Consider the following 9008-nt stretch of genomic DNA (forward strand, 5'->3'; position numbering starts at 1 on the left):
TCAGTTGTATGATGAAGACAGCTGTTTGGGTTGACTCTGTTGGACTAGGGAGTCCCAACCCTTACAGGCTGGCCCACAGCAGCATTTCCTACAAGAGTTGGGGTGTGGTGACTGTCCTGTGATGTCCTCTCACTTGAATGGCTGTCGTCTCTGAGTGGGTTTGCTGGATTTTGCTGCCTGGATCAGCAGCCCGGGTGTGCGCCCCTCACCACACACTGCTTCTGTTCCCTGATACTCCTTCTCTGTTATGTTCTATATTGGCAACACTCTGGCAATCGATCATCTCCTACTGTACTTGTTTTTAGTTTCATTTGGTCTTTAGGGTGGAAGGTACATACCAAAATATGATATTCCTATGCTCATGGTTCCAAGAGAGGAAGACAGCCAACTCACTGGCCAAACAGAAAACAGGTCCATCTACAAATTTTAAAACATCTACCATGGTGTAAAAGGTCTGCATATAAAATTCCTGAGAAGTCATGAACCAGGGCTGTTGTGCTGGCAGAGCCCCTCTGAGTGTCTGCAGGGCTTTCTTTGCCTCAGTGAACAGTCTCATTTCTCTGGTTTCTGTTTCCTGTTTCCTCGGTCCTTCCTTTTTCCTCTGTCCTTCCTTTTTCTGATTGGGCCTTACTGAAAATCTTTTTGTTATTTCATATATTTGGCCTTAATTTTTAAAAGCAGATACTTGGAGTGTTTTTGGTATCCAGTTTACATACAAATGAGAGTGGACAACATTGCCAAACCCGCCTGCGAGAGCCAACCTGTCCAACTCCTTTGCACCAGGCTGTGAGCTGGGACAGTCCCCTGAATTACTCATGGCTGTGGATGTGGACAGAAATGAACCTTTTTGGTTAGATCTGTCAGCTCTGTGGCAAAGCTAAGTTAAAAAAAAATTAAGTAGTGAAAAGAAACAGTTTGGGTCAGGAGGTCCTTCTCTGTGTTAAACTGTGTTAAGGGCCTTTAGTTATTTATTACAACATTTTTTTAATTTAAGTATTGTCAGTTTACGATGTGTCAATTTCTGGTGTACAGCATAATAGTTCAGTCGTATATACACATACATACATTCCTTTTCATTATAGGTTACTATAAGGTATTGAATGTAGTTCCCTGTGCTGTACAGTAGAAACTTGTTTATCTATTTTACATATAGTAGTCAGTATCTGCAAATCTCAAACTCCCAATTTATCCCTTCCCACCCCTTCCCTGGCCTTGTAACCGTAAGTTTGTTTTCTATGTAACAGTAACGATTCTCTTCTTTTTTAAAAAAACAACCTTATTGAGGTATAATTGATGTACAAAAAGTGAACATACTTAATGTATACAATTTGATCAGTTTGGACATATGTGACTCCATCACTTCCAAAAGTTTTCTTGTGTCTCTGCGTGTGTGTGCGCGTGTGTGTGGTGAAGAACACTTAACATGAGACCTACCCTCTTAACACACAGCATTGGGACGACAGGCCTTCTGCAGCCCAGCAGACCCCATCTTGCATAGCTGAAACTCCACATCAACGGAGCAGCTCCCCTTCCCCTGCCCCTGTAACCACCATCCTGTTCTCTCTCTGTCTTCATGTGGGTCAGATATTTGGGAGCAGCTTCCATGGATGGTTCTGGCTTAGGAACTGCCAGAACTCTCTCTTACGGAGCTGCTGCCAAGCTTTTAGCTGGGGCTACAGTCATGAAGGCTTTCCTGGGGCCGGAGTTGATCCTGCTTTTGGTGGAAGGCCAGGGCCTCTCCATGTAACTTCTCCACAGGACTGCCTGGACGTTCTCCAGGTTCCCCCAAATCAAGCAACTGGGAAGACTGAAGCAGAGGCTGTAATGTCTTTTACAAAGCAGCCTTGTGTCCATACAGTCCAACCATATTCAGAGTGGGGGCAGACTGGATGAGGGCAGGAGTACCAGGAGGGTACGGTGGCATTTTCAAGGCCGTGTGTATGTATGTATATGCTTTTCAGTAAGAAGGAAGGGGAAATAAGGCGACTTCCTAATTTCTGCTTCTGGGCTGGATGACAGCAGCCCAACTTTAAAAAGCCAGATACATGGCACGAGTGTATCTGAAAGACTTTGGAGGTGATGTAAGCAAGGAGGAAGAAGAAAACTGGATCCCAGAGAGCATGGGGCCCCTCTGAGGAAAGCTGATCACTGCCAGTGATTTTCTTCTCCGGAGGCAGTTACTGATTCCAGGCCCAGCCTTATGCTCAGTCTTGGCCGCACAGAGGGACCTTGCTGGGAGAGCAGAAATCAGGCTGCTTCAGGATCACACAGAGCCGGTGTGACAGACTGGAAACTCAGGGGACTCCAAACGCATGGGAGGTTCTTCCTATAGGATGTTTTTCTGAGACTGAGGCTGTGCATAGTAGGCTGGGGAGCTAGGCCAAGGACTGGAAAAGGCAGAATAGAGGACTCTGTATCTCATGGCACTAAGGAGACCAAGTCCTGCTAGAGACAGGGGCCTCTGCAAACACACACACTGCCTTTTCCTCAAGATACCTGCCTGATTTTGAAACTGCATGGGGGAGGTAGCCTAAAAAGCTAAACTTAAAATCTTCAAAGGGGAAAACTAAATTTTTAGCAGAGAAATACACTTCAGAGCAGACTGGACATGGCAGAAGACAGGGTTAGGGAACTGGAAGCTAGGATAATAAATATCCAAACTGAAGTGCAGAGACAGAAAAAGAAGAGGAAAAGAAAAGAATGGAGCAAAACAAACAAAAAGGTTTAATATACACATAAATGGAATCCCAGACAGAGAAGAGAGAAAAAGTGGGCAGAAGCAGAGAAAAGATCTTGTCTGAGAAACTTCCTAAACTGGTAAAAGGTATCCCACAGACTCAAGATGCTCGATGAATCACGAGGAAGAGAAATACAAAGGAAAACACGCCAGGCACATTACAGTCAACCTGCTGAAAACCAAAGAAAAAGAAAAATCTTAAAAAGTAGGAAAAAATCATCTTCCAAGAGGCAACAGTAAGACTTATGACAGCCTTTTCCACACAAACAATGGAAAACAGAAGACAGTGGAGATACCTTCAGAGTGTTGAAAGGAACAAGCAACCTGTGAGTTAGTAAACAATGAAATGGCTTAAAACATCTGATCAAGAATAAAATAAGGGAAGGATAATAAAGATAATATAAGTAGAAAAACATAAGATAATAATCTTAAAACTATCTAAAATATATTAATGCTTACATTGGCTTAAAATGGACTAAATGATCAATAGACATTGTCAGACTGGATAAAAAAACTACAACTGTATGCTCTTTATGAGAGCATATTATATAAGTAAACAAAAAGATGGGAAGTAATAAAATTAAAAAATATATGCCACATAAGTCCTAACAAAAAGAGACCTGTTATAGCTGTATTAAAATCAATTTTAAAGTAAGAAATACCATTCTTAATCAGTAGAGCTATTTAATGATGATGAAGTAACAGTTCAGTGGCAATATACATCAATGCTAAAGTCATATGTACTTAATGACATACTTCCAAAATTGACAGAACTAAAAGAAAAAGTAAATGCATTTAGTTGGAGATTTTAGCACATTTTTCTCAGTACCTTATAGAACAAATAACGAAAAAATTAGTAAAGATACAAAGGGAACAACATGATCCATTAACTTGAACTAACTGACACATGTAGACCCCTGCACTTGGCATCTGCAGTGTACATATTCTTTTTCAGTGCTACCAAAATAGACTATGTACTAGGCCAGAACACCAATCTTAGTTAATTTCAAAAGACGGAAGTCAGAGGAGTCCTCTGACTACAGTGGAATTAAATTATAAATTCATAACTAGAATATCTCCCAAAGTTCTTCCTTCTGAGGCGAGCTGATCATTTTGACCACTTATATAAAACGGATACATTCCTTGATAAATAACAGTATTAAAACTTACACAGCAGAAAAATAAATCTGAATAATCATACACACACATATATATATATATATTAAAGAAGTTAATTCTGTAATTTAAAACTATCCAATAAAGAAAACTCCTGGTCCAGACAGACGCATTCACAGATGAATTCCTCCCAACACATAAGGAAGAGATAATACAAATCTTATATTAATTCTTCCAGAGAACAGAAATAGTGAACACTCCGCAGTTTATTTTATGAGTTCAGCATAACATTAATACCAGTATCTGACAAGGAAATACAAGAAAGAAAAACTGCAGACGAATATCCCTTATGGTCATAGGTGCAAAAGATCTAATGAGGCTACACACGTATAATGTGTATGTGCGTATGTAAATCCTGAACAAGTGGGTTTGTCACAAATTTCAATGGTGGTTTAGCATTTGAAAATCCATCAATGTAACTCACTATAATAACAGAATCAAAGAAAGCTCATATAATCATTTCTACAGATGCAGAAGAAAATTGGTAAAGTTCAACACCTTTTCATAACAAAACTCTCAGCACACTAGGCATAGAAGAAACTGTATTTAACTTGGTGAAGGGAATCTACTGAAAACAGTACCTCTTTGAGGGTGAAAGAGTGAACACTTTCCCTTTAAGTTTAGAAACATGGCAAAGGTTGTTTATACCATTTCTATTCAACATTTTACTGAAGGAATTATCTAGAGCAAGAGGGCGAGGAAAAAAAACTATAATTAAAAAGGAAGAAAAATGATCATTATTCACCTATGACATGATTGCATATGTAGAAAATCCAAAAGCACCTGTAAATAATCATTAATAAGTGATTTTCACAAGGTTACTAAATACCTGAACAATATAAAATTTTTATTTACTATTAACTAAGCAATTGAAATATAATGGAACTGAAATAAGAAATACAATTGAAAGTAGCAATAAAAAAAATCAACTACCTAGAGATAAATCTAATGAGATACGCAAGCTTTCTACACTGAAAACTGTAAAACACTGTTAGTGGAATGAAAGACTTCAAGTGGAAGGATACAGCATGTTCAAGGATGGAAATCTTGTTTAAAAAAGCCATTTCTTTCCAATTTGAGCTACAGAATCAATAAAATGCTAATCAAAATTTCAACAGTTTTTTTGTGATAATTAACAATTTGATTTTAAATATATATGGAAATGCAAAAGACCTAGAACGACCAACATAATCACAAAGAAAAATACAAAAGCAGGATTTACATGACTAGATATCAGGACCAATGATAAAATAAAAATTAGCAAGTGTGCTATTGATGTAAAAAATAGACAGATTAACAGAACAGAGAAGAGAACCCAGAAGTAGCTCTATGATGCACTGCCATCTGTTGATGACAAAGGCACTACTTCACTGGATAAGGATTATCTGAATGGAAAAAATAAATGACTTTTTTGAGTTAAGCACTTCTATTTATTAAAACACAATAAGAATGCAAAGAGTGAGAAGAAATTTGTAATGTGTATATACAAGTAACAGAAGACTCCTTCTACGACGTGTAAAGAATTCCCACAAATCACTAAGGGAATACAGAAAATTCAGGAGCACCCTGGGCAAAAGACCTGCAAGGGCAGCTAAAGAAATGCATGCAAGCGGCAAATAAGCATGTGAAAGGCACTCGACCTGACTAATAGTCAGAGGAATGCAAATGAAACAACACCAGATGTGGCTAAAACGTATAAAAAGAGTAAAATGCCAAATATTCCAGAGCATACGAATGGACTGGAAACTGCTGGAAAACTTCGTCTGTGCCCGCTAAAACTGAACATACCCATACTCACACGCAGCAACCACACCCTTACGTTACACTTAATATATATATACACCCAAACATATATACACCATGAGACCAGCATGTTCCCAGCAGTACTATTCCTCTTTTCCACAACTGTCAACCACCCAAGTGCCCATCAGTAGAAGACTGGATGAACCATGGTATATTCACATAACAGAATGGCATTCAGAATGCGAACGAAAGTTCTACAACAACACACAGCAATGAGATAAACATCCGAACATAAAGTTTAGCAAAATAAGTCACATAAAACACACAGTGATCATATAATTTATATGCAGTACAAAAAACCCCCAAACACAGGCAAAACTAACCTATACTATTAGAAGTCAAGACAAAGGTTACCCTTAAAGGGTGGAAACAACCAAAGGGAAATGTGTGCAGACTTTTGAGGTTTCGGTAATGTCATTTCCCCTGAGCTCGATGCTGTTTACACAAATGTGTCAAGATTGTGAAGGTTCTTTGAAAGGCACACTTGTATGATATCTATACTTCTATGTATGTTGTACTGCAAGATAAAATGTTTTACATATAGGATGGGATGTTTCCAATTGCAGTTAATTTCCAAGTTCAAAATTAAAATAAAATAAAATGATAAAAAGACACCCCAAGCCACTGTAACCAAAACCAAAAAAAGTCAGAATTACAACTTGAATATTGGATTTAGGGACAGAAAAAGAAAATGAGAGAGAGGTGAATACTTTCATAACAAAAATGGGAGTGTAACGGCCTCTGAAAATTTGCACTTCTATAAAAGCAACAAAAAATGGCAACAATTCTCCTAACACCTTCAGAACTCCAGAAATGAATCAAAGGCTGGCTACAGCAATAAAGAGTGGTATGGTACTGCCATAAGAACAGACAGTCCAGTCCAATGAAACAGAACTGAGAATTCAAAAATAAACCTGTACATCCACGGCCAATTGCTTTTTTTTCATTGAGTTATAGTCAGCTTACAATGTTGTATCAATTTCCAGTGTAGAGCACAATTTTTCTGTCATACAAGAACATACACATATTCATTCTCACATTCTCTTTCGCTGTGAGCTACCACAAGATCTTGTATATATTTCCCTGTGCGATACAGTATGAACTTGTTTATCTATTCTATACATACCTGTCAGTGTCTACAAATCTCAAACTCCCAGTCTGTCCCTTCCCACCCCCACCCCCCGGCAACCACAAGTTTGTATTCTATGTCTGTGAGTCTGTTTGTTTTATATTTAAGTTCATTTGTCTCCTTCTTCCTTCTTCCTCCTTCTCCTTCTCCTTCTTCAGATTCCACATATGAGTGACTCATATGGTATTTTTCTCTTTCTGGCTAACTTCACTTAGAATGACATTCTAAAGGGTCATCCATGTTGTTGCAAATGGCATTATGTTGTCATTTTTATGGCTGTACAGTATTCCACTGTGTACCACCACTTCTTTATTCAGTCATCTGTTGATGAACATTTAGGTTGTTTCCATGTCTTGGGTATTGTAAATAGTGCTGCTATGAACATTTTTAGATATGAGTGATATCATATTGTATTTATCTTTCTCTTTCCTGGCTTACTTCACTTAGAATGATCTCTATGTCCATCCATGTTGCTGCAAATGGCATTATTTTATTCTTTTTTATGGCCAAGTAGTATTCAATTGTATATATATACCACAACTTTTTTATCCGGTCATCTGTTGAGGGACATTTAAGTTGTTTCCATGTCTTGGCTATTGTAAATAGTGCTGCTGTGAACACTGGGGTGCAGGTGTCTTTTGGAATTAGGGTTCCTTCTGGATATATGCCCAGAAGTGGGATTGCTGGGTCACATGATAAGTCTATTTTTAGTCTTTAGAGGAATCTCCATACTGTCTTCCACAATGGCTACACCAAACTGCATTCCCACCAGCACTGTAGGACAGCCAATCGATTTTGGGCAAGGATGGCAACACAGTCAATGGGTTTGAAAAGTCTCTTTAATGAACAGCGCTCAGAACAACTGGATATCCCCATGCAAAAGAATGTCAGTGGGCCGCCTACCCTAAACATACACAAAAATTACCTTAAAATAGATCAATAACCTAAATATAAGAGCTAAAACTGCAGAACTTTTGGAAGAAACTTAGTAATAAATCTTCCTGACCTTAGGTTTGGCAATGAATTCTTAGATACGACACCCAAGACATGATTAACAGAAGAAAAAACAGATAAACTGAAACTTTAAAACTGAAAACCTTTGTGCTTTAAAGGACATAATCAGAAAAGTGAAAAGACAACCACAGAATGGGAGAATATTGTTGCAAATAGTAAATGTAAAGGGGGTTTGCATTCAGAATGTATAAAGAACTCTTACACCTCAGTAACAAAAAGACAAATGTCCCACTTAAAATACAAGAAAAAGACTTTAGTAAGCGTTTGTCCAAAGTTACATACTTGGCCAATAGATACCTGAAAAGATGCTCAATGTAACTGGTCATTAGAGGAAGGCACTTCAAAGCCACAGTGATGCACCCCTTCACGCCCACCGAGATAGCCAGAACAACAGAACACACAAAAATCTAATTAAGTGTTAAATGACGTGTCCCCGGAGAGGTGGGGAACCGGAACCTTCACGCGGTGCTGGCGGGGATGTAGACCAGGGCGGCCGCAGTGGGATCAGCTTCCCCAAATGCGCAGCGCAGGGTCATGACCCGCCCCGCAGCTCACTGAACACCACCGCCCGCACAGACCCAAACGGACCCATCAGAGGGAATGGTCAACAGTAAGTAACTACTGCTGTGGAGCCCACTGGAAAAATATCAAATTTGTATAACCTGTATCTTAAGTCAAAATAATTCTGAGATGAGAAGCAAGGTCGGAGATAAATAAACAAAATCGTAAAAGAACCAGCAAAACATGCGAAGTCATCTCAAATCAGAGACCAAGCAGAGGAGGTAACTGGAAACACAGGTGAGAGAGACGCTGGATACACACACCTTCGCACACAGTCTTCACCACCGAAACCCCAAAACCTGAAAACCAGCAGCACCGTGGACGGCGTCGGGGTTCCGCTCCAGACGCCCCGCAGGAGGGCCCGAGCTCCCACCCCCGCGGACTCGGAGCCACGGAGAAGCCGGATGAGGCCGCGGGCTCCCAGGGGCCTGCAGGCCAGGGGACAGTCCCGCCCCGAGTCCCCGCCCCCGGGCGGGCCCTCACCCCCGGGAGCGAGGCCGCGCCCCCACGACAGCAGCTCTGAGAACCCGGGGCACCGCTGACTCACCGGAGACGACGGCTGTCCTGTCAGCGGACCATCCGGGCGGG

The sequence above is a fragment of the Camelus ferus genome, chromosome 33 (genome assembly GCF_009834535.1).
Source record: "Camelus ferus isolate YT-003-E chromosome 33, BCGSAC_Cfer_1.0, whole genome shotgun sequence".
NCBI lineage: Eukaryota > Metazoa > Chordata > Mammalia > Artiodactyla > Camelidae > Camelus > Camelus ferus.